Raw genomic sequence first — 20,947 nt, 5'->3', positions numbered from 1 at the left:
GGTATTTGGTATTTCACGTACTATTATCAATGGTATCATTTAAAAGTGTTCATGAGTTTCTGCTTTCGGTCTATCAGTATGAAAGTGATTTTTGTACCTTGGTGTAATGTCATGCAATTTTACCGAATTCAATTACTACTTCTGTAGAGCCTTTTAGATTTTCCATGCTGATTAGTCTGTTTGAGCTGCCATAACAAAATACCACAGACTAGGTGGTTTAAACAACAAAAATTTATTTTTTCATGCACTGGAAACTGAAAGTCTTCAAGATTAAGGTGCAGCCCTGGTTTCTTTCTAGTGAGCCTCCTGGCTTGGAGACGACTGCCTGCTTGCTATGTCCTTATGCGGCCTGTCCTCTCCATGCATGTAGAGAGAGACAGAGACTGAACAAATGGCTCTGTTGTCTCTTCTTCAGGGCCCCACCATTATGACCTCATTGAAATCTTAATTACCTTCTCAAAGCCCCTATCTCCAAATATAGTCATGTTGGGTGTTAGGGCTTCAGTATCTGAATTTGGGGAGAACATAAGTCCATGACACATGTGTACAAGACTTTCATTGGTAAATAATGACAATTTTTGCTCTTTTCAATCTTTATGCCTTAGTTTACTTTTTTATCTTATTGCACTGGCTAAGGCCTCCAGGATAAAGTTGAATAAGAACAATGAGATCAAATATTTCTGCTACCCACCTAATCTCTGTGGTAAATCTTTTAATATTTTCATTCAAATGATGTTTGCTAAAGATATTTTGTAGATACTCTTTATCAGAAAGTTTGCTTTCATACCCAATTTGTTCAGCACTAATGAGTATTGAATATTGTCACTTTTTTATACCTAGTGAGATGACCATAGGGATTTTCTACTTTATTTCTAAAATTTATGAATTTTATTGATTGTTCGAATGTTAAGTAATTGCACTTCTGTAATATAGTTTGGAATATAGTGAAGTCAGACATTATTCATTATCGTTTTAATACATATACAGATTCAATTTCTTAATATTCTGTTGCAGTTTATTTGCATTTTTTATGATGAAAAATTGTCATGTAAGTATCTTTTTGCAATAATACTAAGAGTATGCTGGCCTCACAAAACAAGAGCTGTTTCCTACTTTTTCTAATCTCTGTGTGTATTTGAGTAAGATTAGAACGATTTCTTTCATTAAATACTTGCGGGGGAAATGGCCCTTGAAGCCACAAGCACTTGGAGGTTTCTTTTTGTTAGAGATTTTAATTACAAAATTAAATGTCCCCAAAGATATAGGACTAAATGTATTTCAATTTATTTTTACATCAGTTATACCAGTTTGGGTAAGTAATGTTTTCCAAAGAATTGTTTTTCCATTTCGTCAAACTTTTCAAATATCAGTATATAGTAGTTAATAATATCCTCTTCTTATCTTTGTAATATTTTAAGGATCTGCAATGATATATTTTTACATTCCTGATGTTGGTAATTTGTGCCTTATTATTTTTGGTTGTTTTTCATTAGCCTTGCTAGAACTTTATAATCTTTGTAGTGGTTGAAGGATGACTCCCCAAAATACTTTCATATCTTAAACTCTTTAAAAGTGACTGTTTGGACAGAGATAATTAATTAAGGATCTCAAAATGATATCATCTTAGGTTATCCAGGTGAGCTCCTAAATCCAATGACAAGTATCCTTAAGTAACAGAAGAAAAGACAGATAGAAGACCACGTGAAGAAGGAAGCAGACCGAACTTATGCAGCCATAAGCCAGTAAAAAAATGCAATGCTTTAGTTAGATTTTTAAAGCCATTTCTAGATCAGTTTCACAATAGCCAGATAATACACTTTTAAATCATTTCAATCCACTAAAATCTGTTGAAACTTCATTAATGGCCAGCACATAATCAGTTCTGATGAGTATTCAATTAAAAACAATGTATACTGCATTCTGCAGTTACAAGTTTTGTTGTTTCTATTTATACGTGGTAAAGTTTGCTAATCATGCTTTTCAGATCTTCTAAATCATTGTTGATATTTTGGATTATTTGTACTGTCAGATACTGAGAGACCTGTTAAGCTCTCCAACTCTGATTTTTTTTTTTTTTTCTATTAGAGATGGGGTCTAACTCTTTTGCCCAGCCTGGTGTGCAGTGGTGCAATCTCTGCTCACTGCAACCTCTGTTTCTCTGGCTCAAGCCTTCTACCACCTCAGCCTCCCAATTAGCTGGGACCAATGGCATGCAGGCACCATCATGCCCGGCTAATTTTTTTTTTTTTTTTTTTTGGTAGAGACCGTGTTTCCTCATGCTGCCCAGGCTAGTCTTGAACTCCCGAACTCAAACGATCTGCCCGCCTTGGCTTCCCAAAGTGCTGGGATTATAGATGTGAACCACCATGCCCCACTTCCCAATCTGATTTTAGATTTTTCGATTTCCCAGTTAGTTCTGACAATGTCTCATTTGTGTATTTGTAGGTTTTATAATGTGCATAAAAATTTATAGTTGTTATGTTCTCCGGACAGACTGACCTTTTATCAATATGAAAACAATCCTTTTATCTTTAATAAATGCATCATGCCTTAATGACTACGGCATCTGATATAAACATATTCACACAGTTTTCTTTGGTTAATGTTTGTGTAAAACTTTTTTATATCTGTTTTCAACATTTTTGTACCTTATCTCTGTAAATTTTTTTATAATTTATTCAATATTATAATTTTTACTTTTTAATTAGAATAGTCTTTCTAAATAAAATGTAGTTCCTACGGATTTAAATTTACTTTGTCACAATTTGATTTGTCCTTGACTTATTCATACTATGTTCTTTCTCTCCTTTCTTGCACACTTTGGAGTAGTCAGGCCTATTATTATTACTACTGTTCTTTTTAGTGTATTTTCTGTTCTACTAGCTATACACTACATATTATTTTACCACTACTTCAATAGTTTACCTTACAGAAGTAGTTTTCAAAGTGTCTTCTTAAAAAAAATGGCGTCTGCAATTTTTAGCAGGAATGCAAACTTTTGACCCCACCCCACCACTCAAAAAGTTAAATGAGAAACTTTGAGGGTGGTGTACAGCACTCTTTGAAGAGGCACTTCATGTAATTATAAACAACTCTAAAATTTGAAAATCACTGCCCTACAGATTAAATATGTATCTTTGACTTATTAGAGTTTAATATAATACATAAGGACGTTAAACAACTTAAGGTCTATTTATCCCTTCTTTATCCTCTTGTGTATTATTGTCATATATTTTAATTAACAAACATTTTAAACAGACTCATTTAATAGAGTCTGCAATCATTTGGAGTGATACACACATTAGTTTTTTCTCTCTGTATTAGTCTATTCCCACATTGCTATAAAAAATACCTGAAACTGTGTAACTTATATTAAAAGAAGATATTTAAATGGCTCATGGTTCTGCAGGCTATACAGGATGCATAATGCTAACATCTGCTCCGTTTTTGGGGAGGCCTCAGGAAACTCACTGTCATGGTGGAAGGCAAATGGGGAGCAGGTATGTTACATGGCCAGAGCAGGAGCAAGCAAGAAAGGGAGAAGGTGCTATGGACTTTTAAATGACCAGATCTCACACACACAGGTACACACAGAAAAAATTCATTAAGTATTGTGAAGATAGTACCAAGGGGGATGGTACTAAACCATTCATGAGAAATCTACCACTATAATCCAATCACCTCCCACCAGGCCCTACCTTCAACACTAGGAATTAGATTTCAATATGAGATTTGGGTGGGGACACACATCCAAACTACATCACCTTCCATACCCACAATTACCTGAGTGTTTTCTCACCTGCCAAACCTCTAAGGCTGGGCATGCACAGCATTAGAAATCATCACATAAGAATTGTATGTAAAAGATGGAGCTCAGGTAGACACAGAAAATGCAAGTAATGTTAATGACTAAGAGACTCATGCTACTAGACATCTACCCCTGTTGCACTGTCTTAGCTCCATTCATTTATTCTCATAGTATCATGAAGAGTTGCTTACCACCAGTTAAAGAGAGAAACCTCAGGTATACTCTACAGATAATTTTGCATTATATGCCAGTGTCAACTGAAATTCAATTCATCTAGCAGGGTCCTACAACCCAAGCATGAGTGTCTCTAAAAATACAGTAGTGAAAGGATATTTTTCCTTTGGACAGAGTACTGATCAATGTATTTTACTGCTTATTTTACCTAGACATATAGTAGCAGAAGCATGGATATACTGATTTCTGGACATTATAGAGATCTTAAAATGCCTTAATTTCCTTAATTGTATTTTCCCTTTTGCAGTGATATTACTGTCATAATAATAATATATAACAACATACAACAGAGCAACCAACAAGCTTAACACCTGAGAAAAGATAGGTGCCTCCAAGAAGAAACAAACATGAGTACTTGATTACCTAGGGCATACATAGCACAGACCAAGATATAATCGCCTTGAAAGTGGATGAAAAGAATGTAGCTGAGACATTTATCAAATTACTGGAGGCCAAGTGTGAACACTAGTGAAGATCAATTGTGGTTGGAGAAATGAAGAACAACAAAACTCTAACCCCAGGACAGGTACAAGATTATTGAGAAAGCTTCACCCCACAAACTCAGGGGCACCAAGACTGAGGCTGAGCTGTAACGACAGAATTTTCCCACTGTTAAGGCAAACTAAATATGGCCTGAGAAGGACTTCTATATTTGAGTCCTTGTGGACTAAATGCAACCTAGCTTAACAGGTAAACAAGATTGAAAACCCAACTTAGGAGTATGTGCCTATAATTATAGCTGAGTCTTGGCCAATTGCAGTGTAACAGAAACAAGCAAACTGAATATGGCCTGAGAAGGACTTCTATATTTGAGTCCTTGTGGACTAACTGCAACCTAGCTTAACAGGAAAACAAGATTGAAAATCCAACTTAGGAGTATGCACCTGTAATTATAGCTAAGTCTTGGCCAATCACAGTGTAACAGAAACTTTGAGAATAACCTTCTACCAACCCATCCGCCATGGAGAGGATACCTGGAGAAATTTGAGGAGTGTGGTGCACTGAGAGCAACCACAGTAACAACCAAACTGAAACCCAACTCAGTAGTAGGGGGATTCAACCTCCCACTATGCTACTTCTGATTCCTTTCTGCATTTCTGTTCTTCCCTTTGGAATTAACTCCTCCTCCTCGAAGACCATATGTTAGTATTTAAGTGTAGATATGTTTTCAATTATTTCTGTAAGATTTATTTATTTTTATCTGAAAACAGCTTTATTTATTCTTAATTTTCAAAATACTATCCTGCATGGCATCAAATTCCGCTCTTATAGTTACTTTTTTTTAGGATTTTAGAAATGCCTTATTATTTTCTTCCAGCATTCATCATTTCTGTTGACTAATAAGCTGTAATTCTTACGGTTACTCCTTTGGTAGCAAGATAACTTTTCCTCTGGCTGCTTTAAGATTTTATCAGTGTCTTTGTTTTCCATAGCTTTACCCCTGACTGAGGTTTATAGAACTTATTTAGTTTTTGAGTTAAAGGTTTTTTTTATCATTTTTGGAAAATTATCTTTTTTCATTTTTCAAATATTATTTTCACTTCATTCTCTCCTTTCCTCTGGTACTTTAATGTCATGTAGATTAGGCCTTTTCACTATATGCTAAATGCCACTAATGCTCTTTTGTGTATTTTATTTTTTCTCTGTGTTTCAGATCAATTTTTTTTCTCTGTTCTATTAATCTGTATTACAGGTAACTAATCTTCTTTTTGGTTTGTCAAATCTGGTATTACAAGAATCTTTACTTTCTTAATTTTAGCTATGTCATATTTTGGTCTCAAATTTTTATTTAGTATTTAAAATATTTATTGATCAGGCATGGTGGCTCACTCCTGTAATCACACTTCGGGAGGTCAAGGCAGGCAGATCACCTGAGCCCAGGAGTTCAACACCAGCCTGTGCAACATGGCGAAACCTCATTTCTATAAAATATATAAAAATTAGCCAGGTGTGGTGGTGCATGCCTGTAATCCCAGCTACTCAGGAGGCTGAGTTGGGAGAATCCCTTGAGCCATGGAGGTGGAGGCTGCAGTGACCCAAGATCACGCCACTGCACTCCAGGCTGGCTGACAGAGTGAGACCCTGTCTCAAAATGGAAAATAAAAAAAAGATTTCTATTCACTTGTGACATCCTCCATCTTGCCATCTGCTTTCTTAGACATATTAATCATAACTATTTTTAAGGACACTCTTTCTCTTACCTATTTTTTTTTCTATTAGTATTATCTTTTTGTGTCTTTTGGTTAGCTTTGTAATTTTTAATGCACTTATTTTAAATAAAGTAGTTCTAGAAGTTCTAGATGGGTCTTCATGTCTAAAAGTCAAAGAATAAGTCACCTTAATCCAATAGAGTATAAAATATTTCAAAGTTGAATGTCATTTTTTTTTGTAAATTCTAATCTATCTCTGGCTTACTTTTACTCCTATGATGTAATCTTTCAGGGACCCCAGCTGAAAGCTTGGGTTATCGGGGTCCCTCTTCTTAGTCAATAAAACTCTAACATTTAGGTTTATAGCCTGTAAGACTGCCAAAAATTCCAATTATCTGCTTAACTACTTAATTACCCCCCTTTAACTTGACTTCTTCATATTTAAGTCCATGTTGCTTATGGTTGGCAAATGTGATGAGGATGAGAGAAGTTTGGGATGTCGACTTCACTTTTCTGTGCTTGCTTTTTGTCCTGTATCTTGATTCATCAAGTGTGAGCTGCTTAGGCAGCCCTGAGCTTCATTTTTAAAAAAATATTCACAAACGCATGAGACTGTCAAAAAGCTGTTTTGAACTTCTTAGCTTCTTAGTAGCAACTTACTACTCAGCATCTCAACCTCTTGAGTCACGACTCTTAGGCATCAGTGAATCTCTCAGAAGGACAGGGTAATATGTTCCATTCACTTAGCACAATGTTTTTCCTTTCTCTGAGATGTAACCCTTCTATGCAGATGCCTTAATATTTCTCTGATGCCTTAAAACAATGTATTTTAATTACTCTATCCATCTTTTTCTGTTGTTTTTGATGGGTGGATTCATCTCCTAGCTAGAAGTAGAAATTCAGACAAAATTTGATTGGGAAGTTCTTGAGAGAAGAGAGAGAGAATTGGAGCTTAATAAGAATTATGTAGCATAAAGATAGTGAAAAATATTGCAAAGAGGTGAATCAGTATTGAAAAAGTTTCAGAGGCAAAACTAAGTCAGTAGTGGTAAAGGGTATGTGGTATGTGTTAGAGACAAGATGTGGCAGGCAGTCAGTTATTGATTGAACACCAGCTACTGGGCTACATGCCAATAGAATATAAGGACATAGTGCCTTGCTTCTGGGACTTGTATCATTGCAGAGGAGATAACAGATGTTACCAAACAACCACAAAGCAAGGTTTCATAGATATATGTCTTGTGATTTTTAATATATATTTTTTATTTTAAGGGAATTCTGATAAGGGAGAAAACAAGGATGGCATTTGAGATGGGACAAGAAAAAAAATGCTGTTTTTACCAGGCAAAAAGGAAGGAACATAGAGCATATAGGATAAAATAAGGAGAGGGGACAAAAAGTGTGGTATAGTGTTTGAGTGGTTCTCAAACTTCAGCATGCGTTATACTCACATGCAGGGCTTAAAATAAAGACTTCTGGGCTCCATCTCCAGAGTTTCTGATGCAATAGGTCTCGACTAGGGCCAGATAATTTGCATTCCCAACAAGTTCCTAGGTATGTTGATGCAGTTGATGCAGCTGATGCTGCTGATCTGGGAGCCACATTTTGAGAATCACAAGTATAGATAGAATGACCACTAAAAGAATAGTAAAAGAAAGTGTAAATAATAGCTGACAGAAAGGCAAAAATGAATTTTTTAAAAAGTACTTGCTTCAGAGAATTTATAATGTGCTTAATTTGGTGGAAGCACAGGGCCTGGGAATAGAGTTCTCCATGTAGGATCATAAGTAATTTGTGATGAGAAAAAAGAAAAAAAAAATGTAATTTGCTAAGAAATGTGATGGCCGTGCAACTAGTAAGAATAATCACTTTATAAATCATATTTCCTGAGCCAGCATCTCATTATCTTGATAAGTTTGTAAATAGTGCAGTTTTCCTATCCAGTATTTCTACTGAAATACAGGCTGATTATTTTAAGAGCTGTTAGTAGCACTCCATGGTAATTGAACATATTAATAATTATGAGGAACAGAATAGCTATACAGCATTTTTGCTGTAATTATACACCATGTGACTGTGACTATCCACATTACTGGGACAGAGTTTAGTTGAACTATCCCTTCTGATGTAATGAATCTAGGTGAAACAAACTTCCTTTAATATTTCAGAAACATCAAATTATACTTAGATATAGCAAAGTACTTACGTTTGAAGTCAACTTCAGAAACATCAAGTTATACGTAGAAATAGCAAAGTACTTTATATGTTTACAGAAAATGAAAAGAAAATATTGTTTTGGTGTTAAAATTAACAATAAAGGAAAAACAAATAATCAGCACACTTCTCTGTACAATTAAAAGGTGAAGTTTATTTTAAACATTGAGTACAAATTTGATTGTAGAAAAATGGCCAACTTCCTATTCTTCCATCTTTGCTTGGAACAGTCTAAGTGTCTTCAATAATTATAAAACTATTTTCTTTAAGTAAAATGTATGTGATTGTTTTAGGAAAGCATGGCATCTTTAAAGAAAGCAAAAATACTCTAGCAAGTCTCCAAGCTTGTCCTTCCAGGCTAGCCTAACAGCTGGTGATGAGTTAACCTTCACCATTTCTGAAAATTCTTGTATAGATCAAAATCACAGTGGAAATCGCCAGAATTCAGTACATTAGTACATTAACAATTTGAAAAAGGTAATGAATCTGGGGATAGAATAGATGAAAACCTGGGGAAATGTCAATTGTGATAACATCAATAATGAAATTCATTCTATTCAGATATAGATTAGATTCAGTGAACCAAGTCTCAGCTCTTCAAAATGATTCTAAAATGTCCAATAGTTTCCATCCCCCTCAACCTGCGTCTGATCTGCTAGCAGTGAAGGAAAGGCAAATTAGATTTTTAAGCTTTAAGCGCTAGGTCAGCAAGTCCCTTATTGGTTCTTGGCTGTTTTAAATAATTTAATGTGTCATTTTATTAAGCAGACATTAAAGACACAGGAAGTAAAATACTCCCTGGAATGAAGAACCATTCTTATTCAATCAAAATAGAATGCGCTGCTTTTTGTAGTCAAACATCAAATTGTTTGTGGTTACATAGAAATAATTCAGACAGTCCTAGAATTTACCACTTCCTTCAACACTATATTAAACCACATTGTGTCCTCTCTGAATGTTCCAGTCTTTGATGACCAAGCAAACACAGTCAGGCCTCCTGGGGTTGATGGGGAACTATTCCCTCTGGATCACAGCTCATGAAGCTGTCTGGTAACATTCCTGTTATCATTTTCCCACAGGAAAAACCATCAATCTATAAAATAAAGTTTCCTCTTGCTTTCCATAGTTTAACCAGATGTGTTAGGGAGTTGAACTGTATGTTTATTAATTTCAACATGTGTTGAATTGTCTTATGTTTTACCTTCTTTATATATAAAGCACATTAAAATATGAAATATTTTTTTCTCTGCCACAAACATTGTTTAACTAGTGTAGAGTCCTTGATGAATGTTTTCTATGCATGAGAATTCTTTAATATGCAAAGATTCTACACCCTGTCAATTCTGGATATGGCAAACTAGTTCTTTAAAGGGCTAGACAGTAAATATTTTGAATATGTAGCTATACCATCTCTGTCATAACTATTTAACTCTGCCATCATAGCAGCATTGAAATCAGAATCAGATAGACCTGAATTTGGCATCCAGTTCTCCCATGACATGACTTAGGCTAAGTTATTTACTGTCTATGAGCCATAATTCATCTGTAAAATGGAAGCAGGATCTTTCTCATAGGCTTGTTAAGGAGCTTGCTATTGAGTCCCTAGTATATGCCAGGGACAGCACCACACAATTTCACCAAGTACCTCATTCTCACAATAGTGGTGTGTGAGGTAGGATTAACTCCTTGGAGAGTTATGGCAATAGGTTCAGTGAGATTAGCTCTGGGTCATACCACTAATACAGACCTGGGGTTCTGAACCAACATTTCTGAGACTTCAAAGTCCTTTGTTCCTTTTCATCTGTGTTACCTGGCTGTCACTATACTGCCTATTAGGAATGAGAGGGCATATTTAAAAAAAAAAAGTGACTAGCACATTTTGTGGCCTGTGTTAGATGCTAAATAAACATTGGTTTTCTTTCCCTCCCTAGAGAGGCTACCAAAATTTGTTAATGGCAGCACTAGAAAGACAGCCTGATAAATCTTCCTAAGGAGAGGAGAGAGGGGGGAAGATACCTATCAGATAATATTGACAGCAACTGAGTAGAAAATTCAGTAGTTGTCTAGCTCTCATGCAAGGGCAGTTTCTGATGGGCAGCAAAATAGGGCTTGAAACCTGAAGCCTGGCTGCAGCCACAAAGTCTCCACAGAGAATATATGTTGGTTAGATTTTAAATCCCAGATCCCATATCAAGCATATAGCATTCTCATTACTTTCAGCAGCCTTGGTTCAGCATGCCCAGGAATTAGGGATATGCTGTTTCTCTCCTAAGCTTGCCTTTTGCTGCAGCAGCTCTGAGATGAACCAGAGTATATGGCAAGGGCAGTGGGAGAAAAGGGGGCTTCTAGATTCAGGCCCCTGAGTACTCAGTGGTCTACTTAACCCTGAAGAACATCCCCTTGTTCTTTGCTTTTAAAGAGAAGACTTTTGATGGGTTTGACATTCCTTCTTAGGAAGCATGCTGTGGGGCTCCAGAGAACATAATTACAATTACATAAGACAAGTGAACATTTTTAAAGGACTATTACAAAGATGCCATACTAGTCATGGTGACTAGGCTTTGTTGTGCCAACAAAATAGGCCTGAAATCTCAGTGATATGATAAAACAAATACTTGCTTCTTGTGCTTGTAAAGTCTGCTTCCAGTAAGTTGAGTGACTCTGGGGAAGCTGGCTGTGGCAGTGACTCAGGATCCAGGCAGTTTCCATACAGACTCTTACATGCTTTGGTCCAGAGGTGATAGGCATTACTCAGATTTACAGACCTTGCCCAAAGTCACTTGACCTCTCCTCATTACAAAGAAAGTCAAAAAACAATGCGGAGTAAGGGAGCTGAGACTAACGTGTGGAAATTCAGTCAGCCATGAATGTCTCTGCTAGAGATGAGCCTGCTATCAGTGCAATGGAAGTAAACCTTTTTTTGAATACAAAACCATTCAGTGTTCTTCACGTCGTCTTTAAATTCCAATAGGGGACTACAGTGTATGACAAAATGCTATTGAGTAACTCATTATGGCAAACAAGAATCGCCTTAGGCATGGCTGAATTTTCCCTAACTCTTCTTTTTTGCCCAATGCCTTAATACCTGAGAGGTGGCACATTTGTGTTGTTCCATGAGGCAGAAGCAAGACCAGTGATATTACTGGGGATAGGCTTTGCCTTTATGTCCGTGAAGGAAGCCTACTTTGAGCCTAATTCATGTTTTGATTGACCAGAGGAGAAATAGCAAAGGGAACTCTGGAGTTAAAGCTTAGGTTCTGAGCCCATTTTTTTTTTGGTGGGGGAGGAGGGTTGTTTTTGTTTTTTCCTAGGAGAAAGGCAGGAGGGTCTGACTGGATCACCAGAATCCTCAAAGACAGGGCTAAGGGAAGAGAATTTGTCTTCTACTTTTCTCTGGTATAAAGTTAGGTAGGTCATTCTCAGGATTTTATCTGAAAGACAGTGTTAAAGAAAAACCCCCCAAGTATCTTCTAGGCAAGAGAACCAGGAGAGAGTTGAGGAGTTGGGAGGAGCTCAATGTTAGAATGGGGAAATCTGAACAAATTACTCTGGTGGGCTAACTTTCTCAGCTTTTTCTTTCTTCTCTTCTGTTTGTATAGGGTAGGAACATTTAAAGGGACCAAAAATGGATGAACATACTGGGCACTATGAACTAAAAGATCTTTGGCTAAAGAAGAGACGAAGACTCATTCAACTCCTACAAGTGAATTAAGGAGCTCTGAGAAGGCAAAGCCAGCCCAGGAGGGTGGGCAGACTAAGAACAATGTGCCTTGTCTTGATACACAGTTGTGGTATAGGTAACAAAATCTGAGTATCCAACCTAAGATGTTACCCCTCACCTCACCAGAATACCTCCAATCCCTTCCCTGGAAACACAGAATAAATTTCTATAGAAAGTTATAAAGCAGAAAAACAAGGTATCTTTTGTGGAGTAAAGAATGATTATGGAGGAAAAACACCATTAATTTTCACAGAAATAATTGTGTCATTCAGCAGAATGGTAGCTCTAAGGAAGACAGCAGCAATACTCAAGGTACAGCCATTCTTCTGGAACGAGTCCCACCAATCTGAAGCTGGAGTCAATGGTGGTGACAGTGGTGACATTGCAGAAAAGTAAGAAAGTTGAGGGAGGGATTCAGGAGAAACATGGCTGTTGGAATTAGATACCCAAGATCTAAACTAAATGGGATTAGTAATGATAAAAGGATAAATGGTTGATTTCTCCCATCACTACTTTGCCTGGAAATATAGAAAAGCAGGAACCCAGTGGTATGGTTGACTTCTCTAGAGCTACTAACAATAAAATAGGCTGCAACAACAACCACACACACACACACAAAAAAAAAATCCCAGTGAGATTCTTGTTAATAGGGACATTTAGGAAAGGGTGGGATGCTCACTCACCCAGGTTATTGCAGAAAACATCCTGCTTTGGCTGAGAAATTGTGGAGAATGCCTAAGGTCACTTCTGACATCTATGGAACTGTAAAGTCTGTTTCCCATGGGGTATAGTTTTGTCAGACTGTGACTATGTATTTGTGTATATATTGTGTATGTATATTTGTCTTCCTATTAGCCAATGCTCTGTCAACCCATGGTTGTTTTGAGAATCAGAGATAACATGCAGGAGGATGAAATTGGAACAGATTAACACGAGATGCTCACACTGCCTAGTAATCATAGCTTTCTCCCTATTTCTGTCCCTGTCATCAGGCACAGCTATTCTATTAAATAGCCGCTCTCAATACACAATGGAAGTGCTTATTTTAATGTCTGTCTGAACCTGGATATTGATTGGGAGCAAGGTTGGAGATTAGTTGATGAAGCTACATTTTGTTTTTTTCACTAGAAACCGCAACAGGCAGAGACAAAGTTTGCGAATCCCAGTGCATCTCTTGACAGGCAAGCCTCTAAGCTCTCTCTGAAGCCTTCCCCACTTCAGCTCTTGAGATAACATGATTCCTTTCCCCACCCCAGCCAGGTGTCCCATCCACTACCAACCTGGAACAGAAGGAAGCTGGATGTTATAACTTCCCTTCAGGCTGGGGCTGACCACAGAGTGGTTCTCCCTCTTCTCAGTTCTAGAGCTCAAGCCTCCTCTGCAGCTTCCATTGGAATAACTTATGTTTCCCTTTCAGGCCTTCCATGGTGAGGCCCTGCTCATTTGGATGCAGTGCAGCCCACCTCCTGCCAACATGATTTTTCTTCCATTCTTGATCAATAAGTCACAAGCGTATTTGGCCTTTTCCTAGCAATGAGAGATGCATGACTTGAGGTCAAAAGGAAAGAAGGCCAAAATAGACTCTGCCTCTGCCTAGCATTTAACTCCCATATACCCTTCACCTCCTCCACCATGCCCAGGTGTTTTCTTACTCCAAGGCTAGAATTTACATCAAAGGGAGGAAAGACTAGAGGAGAGAAAAAAGAGGAAAGGATGGGAAGGAGGAATTAAAAGACAGAAGGATGAGGGAGGAGGAAGAGAATGGGAACAAAGAGGGAAGCAATATGTTGAATTGCTTGAATAAATACAGAAAGGGAGACAAAAGAATTCTTTCTATTCTGGAAATAGGGTCATATACTCTTATTCTTCCCACTGGCTTGAAGCAGAAGCCACAGCCTAAGCCCTGTCTTAATCCCCTCCACAAGCCCTCCAGCTGCCTCTGCTTGGACCCAGCATCCCCAGTGAAGCCCCAATTGTATGTTCATCCTTAGATTCACAGGTTCCCAAACATGGAGACAATAGTTGACTGACTGCTTGCTTGATTGACAAAGAGCTGTCCGGGCGTGGTGGTTCATGCCTGTAATCCCAGCAATTTGGGAGGCCGAGGCAGGTGGATCACGAGGTCAAGAGATCAAGACCATCCTGGGCAACACGGTGAAACCCCGTCTCTACTAAAAATACAAAAATTAGCTGGGCGTGGTGGCATGTGCCTGTAGTCCCAGCTACTCAGGAGGCTGAGGCAGGAGAATCACTTGAACCCAGGAGGCAGAGGTTATAGTGAGCCAAGATCACACCATGGCCCTCCAGCCTGGTGACAGAGTGAAACTCCATCTCAAAAAAGAAAGAGCTATTAGCTGTTATCTATTGTCTGCTCCCTATGATCTCGGCTCTATTCCAAGTGTTCTTGCCTCTAGTTGTCCTTATCTCATGTAAATCTCACTATTAGCTTCATTTTCTGATGAAGAAACTGAGGTTAAATAACTTGCCTCAGGTCATACATCAAGAAAGATGTCATGATTCAGTCCAGAATGGTCTGCAGCTGGGACTCATGCTCCTCACCACCCTGTCCCCTGCCTCCCCATCCACCCAACACTGCCTCCCATGAAGGAAAAGAGAGGCAGGTCAAATGCTTATCCCAGACTCCTAATTCTCCTAAGCTACTGCATCCTCCAATGAGAAAAAGTGTGACTTTCTCAAAATCAGTGGGGATTTGGGAGATGCAGCTACCTCATGGAGGTACTTTGGGGCAAAGTAGAGCAGGGGCTTGGATAAATCATAGTACTGGAAAAAGAAATGTATCTAAACTGTTTATTTTACAAATGAAAACCCTAAGGCCCTCAAACCTGAATGAACTCATGATATAACTTTGCTGAGTGTAGCTAAAACCAGAGCTGTTGAATTAAAGAACCTTAGAAATAGAAGACATCTGATATTCCATCAAGTCCAAGCTACTTGTTTGTATCTGCCTCTATTTTAAAGATGTGTGCACTAAGAAACTTCAGTAACTGGTCTATCTTTGAATTATAGTATCTACTTTTCTGCAAAATGTGGAAGGAGTTAGTGACAGATGTCCTGGCCAATTTTAGAGCGGTATTAGGGTCTACTACAGAATAGATGGTGACCAGAATAATGATCAGGCCAAGTGAGGAGGGCTGCATATATGGTGTCTGTATATAGTAATCAATCAATAAAGAGATGTTAAATGCATGAATGAATGAAATTTTAAAAGTGGAAGGAGAAACAACTGAAGACTTTTTATGACGTTCCAAATATGCCATCTTAAAATCTTCCCTGATGACAAGAAACTTCTAAAAGACAAGTTCTGGAAGCTCCCATGTTAAGGAACTCTTTTGGTAAATAGAGTGAAAAGAACACTTTTGATGTTGGGACAAAAGTATGAGTGGGTTCCAAGGTTTTTATTTGATTTGCAGTTTCATCAGCCTTCACTGGTATGGCAAATCGAAATGAGAGACAGACTTTAATTATCCTAGTGACCTTTAGACAAGGCCCCAGAGTCTGGTGCTGTAGGTTGCCATCTGAACGGAGCCTCATCAGAGATACCCTCAGGGTTTATGAATTGCTCTGTTTGTTTTATATTTATCCCAGATCACCTGGTACTGTTAGCTATCATTTTATTTATGTCTCCACAAATGAATACTTTTAAGAAATGCTACCTCACAGTATAATATTATGGTCAGATAGAATCTTGGGCTCTAGGGAAAGACAGCTCTTATTAAAATTGTGTCTCTATCACTTAATAACTATAAATAATATCACATTATTTAATCTCTCTGACTTCTGTTGAGAGCTCATCTATAAAATAGATGGGGGTAATAATGTTCACTAACTTAACAGGTTCTTAGAGCAGAGAATAAAATATGCAAGTATTTTGCAGAGATCTCATGTCTAACCTTCAAGAAGTTGCCCATGCAATCCAGAACTGACCCAAGCGACTCCTCTCCTGACCACTAGTGCACAATAATATAATGACTTCATCTCCCTTCCTCATTTTACTTTTACAAAATAAACTTCTCTCATTGACCATTAAGTTATTTAATCCCCAGGCACTATCAAGTTGAAGTCTGAATTAAGACTGTTACCCAGCTTTAAAAGAGAATTTCAGGCTAGAGTGAAGACAAATTACTTGAGAAAAGAGGTTTGATTCAATTTATACATATATTGACTGTCCCTGTGGTCAATGAACAGGGTCTCATTTAAAATTCAATTTGGAGAATTATGGTGCTTCTGAATGAGAGGAGAAACATAAATGAAATGGGCCACAAAGTGGCATTAATCTATTTCATACGGGTTAGACACAGCTTGGCAAATAAGAGAAGAGTCTCTCTGAGAGGTCTCTGCAGGAATAATCCTGGAGGAAGAGTGAAAATGGAAAAAGAAGAAAGACAGTTTCTCTACATATTCTGACCAGTACTGGGAAGCCCTCTCTGGCAGCTTCCAGAAAGGAGAGGAGGAAGGTATGACTGGAGGGAGGGAGAAGTCAGAGAAGCTCTGTGTTCCCTTTTTCTTAGCTAGACAGGAACCAAAATGACGCAGTTATTCTCAGAGATGCTGCATTAGACCACTCACCAAAAGTTGCTTCGGGTCACAGAGAATACTCCTTTCTCTGTATTCAGAAGAATTTAATATCTAACTTCAGCCCCTTGTATTTGAAGCTGCTCCTAAAACTCAGCCCTGGCATTTGATCCCGCTCAGGAGGGTCAATTAAAGAAAGACTACTAATGTTATTTTCTCCCTTTCATGGTACAAAAGGCAACTCACCTGCACCGTGGAGTAATAATTAAAGAACCAACTCACTTCTTGCAGAAGCTATGAAGGAAGAAAATATGTTCAGAAAACAGAATTCAGACAGGAAAAGGGGAGCAACTTTTAAGCATCCACTGTGCACCTGGTTTTCTATGTATCATTTCACATAGCACTCATCACAGTCCCTTGACATGAACTTATTATATTCATTTTAAAGATGGGAGAATTGAGTTTCAAACAGGTTAAATAGCTTGGGTCACATAGCTGCTAAGTGGTAAAGTCAGGTTAGGAATTCTAACCTGACAAACAGTCCTAATTCAAACTCCAATGCCATAGGGTAGTACCTGGGGATGAAATACTTTAACAGCCAACTAACACCCTAGCGGAAGAGCTTGTTTTGCCAAAATGCAACTTGGAAAAGAAGGTAAAATTATTAGATCATTATTCATGTATGGTCCTTGTTCTTCACAAATCATTCTCTTTACTAAGCAGAAGCAACTGTCAGACTGACCAAGAATTTCTTCTTCTTCACAAGGTTTTTAGGTTGGTGCTAAATGATTATGGCTAGTGGAAAAGTTCTCCTTTCTTCATATACACAGATACACACAGAAAATATATACATACACACAAAAGAGTTTAGGAAGAGTAATCAAAAGAAATTTTACATGCTCATCTTCATCACCATCATCTTCATTATCATTATCACAGAATAAAGCTTAATAGGTAAGGAATTGCCTTAACTACCAATTTTAACAAGCTCTTCCTTTACCCTCAGTGGTTTTATATATGAAACAGAACTCTTAGTCCATTCTGAAAACTAGAAAAAAAAATCCACTCTTCCAAATGCTTGTCTTTAAAGTAGAACCAGACAACAAACTATAAGTTCACTAATGCATATTTTTAGAGAAGACTGTTGAGGCCTTTAATGAATGTATTTATTTATTATCTGCCTCTATTCCTTTCTCCCTTCCTTCTTTCTCCATTCCTTTCCCCCTTCCTTGCTTCTTTCCCTTCCTCCTTTCTCCAGCAAATGTTTACTGAGTGCCTATGATATGATTAGCACTGAACAAAGCTCTGGGATAAAACTTTCATCCAGGCCTAATGTCCATTGAATGGAGCTGTGTGATTAGTGGAGGAGATAGAAATTAATCAAGTGACCACACAAACCATTGAGCAATGGCAATTGCTGCAGATGTACTAAAGAAGAGGTGCACAGGGCTCTTTGAGAGACTGGCTGGTCAGGGAGGGCAAGGAAAGCTTCCTTGAATAATGGATGCTCGAGTTAAGATAAAAAGCCAACTTTTCACAGAGGGTAGGGAACACGTTTCAGGCAGCTGGGGCAGCATCTGCAATGGTCCTGTGGCAACGGGAATGTGGCATATTGGAAGGAATGAACAGATGCCACAGTAGATGAAGGACAAATGCTGAGGGTAAGTCTGTAGCAAGATGAGGTTGTAGAGATGAGTAAGAGCATAAAGGGACATATTTATCATTGTAAGGAGTTTTTCATGAAACCCTCACAAGGGTTATAAGTAAGAGATGACTTGATCAGGTTTGTGTTTTTAAACCTTCATTATTGCCTAAATGTGAAGAATTGGTTAGGCAGGGCATGTGTTTGATAGGGGACACAAACAAGTTCACCACCCCATCTTGAACTCTGAAGTTTTGTTCTCACTAGATTTCTATCACCCCATTTACCTGCTTGCATCCTGTGGCTACAATTTTTTTTTCATCTCTTGGTCCCCACACTAGGCATTGCCCCGTTTTCTTTATTCCTCTAAACACCGTCAACGTAAGGCAGCATGTAGCATGTTTTCTATTGATGCTTAGTGATTACAGAAAAGAGTTTCAGCAGAGTGCAGAAGAGGTAAAAATATATATACTGAACCTTGGATTTTACTCTCTATAAACTCTCTGCATAATTTCTTCCAGGATTATCTCACCGAGTTTCTTTTGCCTTCAGCTCCAACTCACTGCTGTCTTGCTACACCTTTTTTCCTACTGTAATCTTGTTCCTCCATCTTCTCCAAATCTCAGGATTCCCCAGATCCCTGTCTACCTCTTACCAGGCTCAAAGTTGCTGCTTCCATCTAAGTTTCTGCCACATATATCAAGGCGGTTGGGAACAGGACAAGAGATAGAATACTTTGTTTTTCATATCAAACAAGCCCAGAGAAGGGTTTGTCATAAGCAAAGGAGAAAATATCTTTCTAAAAAGAATTCTCTTTCCATGTACCCCAGCAGTTTAAAGTACAGATGGCTTTTAAAATAGCAATTATTTTCTTTTCTTTACATGTGTCAGAGTCCTTTGCTTCTGTTTTACTTACCTGAATCTATCCAATTATGCCCTATCAACACCAGAATGCAAGATGTATGAGGGATGTTTTATAAAAAATGACTGTGGCAGACCAAAGCCAGAAGACAAGAAATCAGATGGTCATTACCAAATTAGGAGAGAGGAGATAGCAAACATGTCCTTAGAAGCAAGTAGACAAAATAGATCTGTGCATGAATTTGGGAATGGAAAAAAACAAACTAGCTGTAGGAAACAACAGCTCCCAAAAGACACTGAGAAGTGATAGCATAAACAATAATAGAGACAGAAAGGAAGACATAAAACAGGGAATGAGAAAATATGAAGGCTCTCAAGATTAACACAACAATTTGCCAACATGTATGTCATTTCTCTCATAAATTAACTTCCTTGATGGGCTTAATTGTTTGAACAAATGAGATGGAACTATTTTCAGAATGATTATTTATTCTAATCACCAATTCCCTTACAGTAAAAGAAATGGCAGAGAAACCAGGCTTTTCCAAGCTTCATCATTTTAGTTAAATATTTACACATTCCAACTGACACTAAAAGTAGTTGCTGCTTCTTGGGCCTCTGAAAGATATAGGCTTAGGGTAATAGAGAGTTTAGGTATCTGCAGGTGGGTGTCTCAGAGAAGAAAGCAATCTCTCTCTGGATTGCCTGCTGGCAAAGAGCTGGGTCCTTCTCCTCAAACTTGTTTTACCAAGCCCAGAGTCCAATCAAACCTGCTCTCAGGACCCCCTGATCAGTTTATCTTTGAATTGTACTGAAATTTTACTTTACTTCTTTTCTAAAATTCTTAATTTAGTATACCATACTGTAATAGAATGAGAAGGATAAAGAAAATATGTATTTTATATCTATTTATTCTTTCATTAAGTCCATCTGAGCATAAATCAATTAATTTATTTAGGATTAAGAACTAGGCTTCAGCAAGAGAAGGGTTAGTTTCAACCCCTAACTGTATCACTGCCAAGCTGAATGACTTTATTTAAGCTACTTACTCTCTCCAAACCTCAGCTATTTTTCCTGTAAAATAGGGATAGTACTAGTTTCTATCTCATAAGGCTGTTATGATAATTAAATAAGGTAAAACTTCAAAACACTTCAAATTGTGGTTGTCACATAATAAACCTCAAAGGTATCCGTTATTGTTATAGTATTACTTCTTATTATTAAGAGTTATAGATGAAGTTATGTACTTTAAGCATAGTAATTCTTCCAGATATGCTTGTCTTCTTGTCGGTTCCTTCAAAAGTAGACTGAGACAAGGATTTGAGTGCAAGAAATTTGTGCAGGAAGTGCAGAGATAACCTTCAAGGACACCAGAAAGTGATGTGAGGAGGGAAGGCAGTAAATACAAGCTGAGTTAAATCAGCAACCATGCTGGGTGGCTGAAGCTATTCTGTAGGGAATTTCCAGGAAATGATGGTGTATCACTTAAAGATGAAAGGAGTTAACATATTTATATGCTCACTGGCTTCAGTAATTGGTTGAGGGCACTAATTACCCAGCATTTCTAGCCTACTGTCCATGGCAGAGTCATTTTCTAGAAAAAGCCCTTAGGCAAAGAGAAACATGTACTAGAAGTTGGATAATGTCCAAAGCACAAAATAGACATCTGAAATTAATGATAACTCATGGCATCAAAGACAGCAGCTTTCAGGATACAGCTCTGGACTAAGGCAGACGACTTTCTTAAGTAACCCTAAAATTTAAGTGGTCTTGGAAATGATCAT

At 37.8% G+C, this 20,947-nt stretch overlaps 1 long non-coding RNA gene across 2 annotated transcripts; it reads left to right on the top strand.

Annotated features, from left to right (window-relative positions):
* The first annotated feature begins 456 nt into the window (after positions 1 to 456).
* On the top strand, positions 457 to 12,555 carry LOC134762116 (uncharacterized). 2 transcript variants are annotated; one of them, XR_010141776.1, is made up of 5 exons: positions 536 to 561; positions 1,628 to 1,742; positions 3,410 to 3,500; positions 4,290 to 4,732; positions 12,006 to 12,555. It is a non-coding gene; the product is annotated as an uncharacterized LOC134762116 (long non-coding RNA). The 2 variants fall into 2 exon arrangements; XR_010141777.1 differs by lacking the exons at positions 1,628 to 1,742; positions 3,410 to 3,500 and having other exon boundaries at positions 457 to 561.
* The last annotated feature ends 8,392 nt before the right edge of the window (positions 12,556 to 20,947 follow it).

This window comes from Pongo abelii, chromosome 9 (assembly GCF_028885655.2).
Source record: "Pongo abelii isolate AG06213 chromosome 9, NHGRI_mPonAbe1-v2.0_pri, whole genome shotgun sequence".
In the NCBI taxonomy this organism is placed as follows: Eukaryota; Metazoa; Chordata; class Mammalia; order Primates; family Hominidae; genus Pongo; species Pongo abelii.
This window is presented reverse-complemented; position numbering and strand designations above follow the sequence as displayed.